This window comes from Cannabis sativa, chromosome 1 (assembly GCF_029168945.1).
Source record: "Cannabis sativa cultivar Pink pepper isolate KNU-18-1 chromosome 1, ASM2916894v1, whole genome shotgun sequence".
NCBI lineage: Eukaryota > Viridiplantae > Streptophyta > Magnoliopsida > Rosales > Cannabaceae > Cannabis > Cannabis sativa.
The window spans coordinates 65,599,665-65,603,182 of record NC_083601.1 but is presented as its reverse complement, the minus strand read 5'-3'; the positions used below and the strand labels follow the sequence as shown (position 1 = coordinate 65,603,182).

At 31.7% G+C, this 3,518-nt stretch overlaps 1 long non-coding RNA gene across 1 annotated transcript; it reads left to right on the top strand.

The window, feature by feature from the left end:
• The first annotated feature begins 438 nt into the window (after positions 1-438).
• Positions 439-3,123, top strand: LOC133033662 (uncharacterized). The gene is made up of 3 exons (XR_009685788.1): positions 439-748; positions 2,422-2,494; positions 2,725-3,123. It is a non-coding gene; the product is annotated as an uncharacterized LOC133033662 (long non-coding RNA).
• Positions 3,124-3,518: the final 395 nt, after the last annotated feature.

Sequence of the window (3,518 nt, the reverse complement as noted above, 5' to 3'; positions counted from 1 at the left end):
AAAACCTTGAGTGATAGAGTAGTACCCGCACACATCAAGTGGTATCTCAATCATAGTCTAGAAGATTGTGAAGAATCCAAACTGAAGAGAAGGACATTCAGACTCAGATCTTGGTGATACTCTGCGACAGAAACACTACTACAAAATAGGCTATTCCCAACGGTTTAGAAGAGGGTCAATTATTAGAACCGTTGGAAAAGGTAAGTGGATGTTTTTCCCATCGGTTTAGCACTGTAGCAAAAAAACTGTTGGGATAGTTATTGCCAACGGTTATTCACCGTTGGCAATACTAAATAGATTTTTTTTTTTTTTTAAAAAAATAGCTTATCCCAACGATTTTTAACTGTTGGGAATAGTAAGTATACCCAACAGTTTATAACTGTGGAGAATAATAGTATACCCAACACTTATTAACTGTTGGGAAAAGATGCATTTTATATTTAATTAATAATTTTTTTTTAAAAAAATATGGGCTGAAACTATTGGGATACCTCACCACGATCCTGTCCAAATCTCAGACCACAATTTCAGACCAAATCTCATCTCTCTTGACAACAATAACCCTAAATTTCAGACCTCATCACGATTCTGCCCGACGAGTCTGTCCGACGATTCTGACGGCAGCTCCTCACCATGATTCTGACGATTCAGTCTCTCCGCTTCTCCCGCGTCTCTTCCTCCACCAGCGGCCTCCCTTCTCTTTTTCGTTGTCTCGAATTCAATGGCACCTCGGATTCAAGAGGACGCGGTATACCTCTCTCTCTCTCTCTCTCGTAGAATCATAGACAATGAATCCATTTGGGTTAAATAGTCTTCAGTTGAGTTGGTCTGTAATTTTATTTGATTCCAAAGTTTGGCTGTTTTCTTCTCCATTTCTAACTTCACAAATATCAAAACCAAACCAGTCAAGATTCTTCTTCTTCTTCATTATAACACAAACACCAAACACACACTTCACTCTGTTGATAATCTAATGCCAACAAAATCCCCAAATTCCAATTTTATTGGAGGAATGTGTTTGTTAATTGGAGAGATTAATTTGCTTGCCCAAATATAAGCCCACTTGAAAAAGTTCAATACCATAAATTATTTAACATTGTGTGAAGCCATCCTTAATTTAGTTCTATATTTCTCTCTTTTTAATTTTGTGCTATCTGATTTAATTCATTCTTTAATCTGTAATATACCAATTACTGAGATTATATTGTGAAATATTTTCTCTAGAGTGGGTATGAAGGAGGGTAGTATTATTGAAAAGAGAATAGTAAAGTTAAATATTAATGAAGAGACAATAATAGTATATTCAAGCGAGACACATTTAACAATGGGTAATGATATATAATACTATGAAGGAAATCGTTGATGCCGACCCCAACATCATTCAATTTCAAACAAAAAAACCTCACTGTAAGGCAATAATAGGCTTATGCACCATATATATTATGATGGTCTTGGTGTCTCGCTCCAGTCTTTATAATTATTACCTTATCTTTTGTCTTGACACACTCTATTCTGTATCTTGGATCGCAACAAACGGGTCCATTTTCATCTGATTCATTATGAAATAGAAGATATAATGTAAGAAGAATATGTTTTAAGTGTAGTATAGATAGTAATAATAGAGATGATTTAAAATAGAGTTAATGAGATATGAGGTTTCGTTGCTTTTACTTTAGAAGGTGAATTTGGTGTGTAGCCACTTTAGGAGAATGAAAGGAGCTGATTTTGTTGTGTTGGGTAATTGGGTTGGTTGTTAGGCTTGGTCCCTCCATCCAAGGAATTAATGTTATTAGCCAATGAAATCCATAATATTTTTGGCTTTGGTGTTTTTGGTATTGTTGATTTCTTAATTCAGGTAAATGGTACTCACTCTTTATCATCTTTCATTCCTAGACAAATTTATATGTTGCAAGTAGAGAAATAGATACAATTGATTAATTAATTATAACTTATTTGATAATAGTCCTTATTGTTCACCATGAGAGAATCAATTATCCTATCTAAACGTAGGAGTACTACTTACTTATATTAGTTTGTCTCTGGTTTTAAATTCTAAAGTAATCTAAGATAAGATAACCCATGCCCTACTTACTTAATTAAATGTCAAAACATATATATTAATAAAGTAATCGTTGATAATTCAGAATTCAGTTTGGTATACGTACCAAAACTATTGTGTCTTGGTTGCCACTGCAAAATAGCTTTTGTTGAAGAATTTTAATTTTTCCCGATTACATATCTGGTATAGTTTATAGATAAATTAACATATATATTATGATTGTGAATTTTGAGTTCAGCCATTTCATATATTAGTGTTGTTTAAAAAAAATTAAAAAAATCATACATCAGATATTATTTTCCTATTGTAATCCTTAATACATTGGATATTGTAATATAATACTCTTTATTTTATTTTTGTAGGTATACTACAACTTTGATTTTGATTGATCTTTAGTGTTTGAAGAACGCAAAGCAACTTTATTGGATTACTTAGGTACTATTCTACAATTTTAAAATTCTTTATTTTATATATTATTAATATAAGAATAGTTTGAATATCTTAGATATTCATCCGTAGTGAAGTAGGTTGCGATTATTTATATCTTTGCGGTCGGATGGGTGATTATTTTTTAATTGTTTTTTGTTGTTTATAGTAAGTGATTTTTTGTTATTTATAGTAAGTTTAAAAATTTTGGGAACGTTAAATCATAGTATGTCATGCAGATGATGGCAGCAGGCAAATGACTAATAACATAGAGTATGATGACCAATGATCGCTCATGGACGATCCACATGTGATCCAAGAAGACGATTGATAGGTTTGACATCAATCGCAGATACTATTGTCTTGTTTTTTTTGGTTTTTAGGAAGTGATCTCCAGCTATTCCATTAAAGTCTCAAGTGACTACCTGGAGACTTATTTTGTTCTTAGTCTACATATTTTTAGATGTTTTGAAGATATTCTACAAAAGATTGCAAAATGTAAAAACTTAATTGGATTTCCTTCTTTTGTATTGCATTACTAAACTTTGATGGCATCTTATAGATTTCATGAAGCTTTAATCCTTTTGAAGAGTGTTAAATGTATGAATATTTTTATAAAAATATTATTATTGTTATTATATTTTTTCATCATTGTATATTGGAAATTTAAATAATAAAAATAAAAGAGGAGAATCGCATTAACATTTCCATTTTACACTTTACTTCATATTGTCCATCGGTTTATAACCGTCATTTTAAGTAGTGTATTTTGTTAGTTATAGTCTGACTAAAGTCTTTCCGACATTTCTTAAGCGTGTCATTTAAAGTAACTTTTGCCACGAGTTATAAACGCGTCATTTAAAGAGATGTTTTCCATCGATTACTACCGTGGAAGTCTTTCCCAACGGTTATAAACCGAGTCATTTTAAAGTGACTTTTTGCCACAGTTATAAAGTGTCATTTCAAGTAACTTTTTGCCCACGATTATAATAGTCATTTTAAAGTTCCGCATTTTTATGACACCCACATAGCC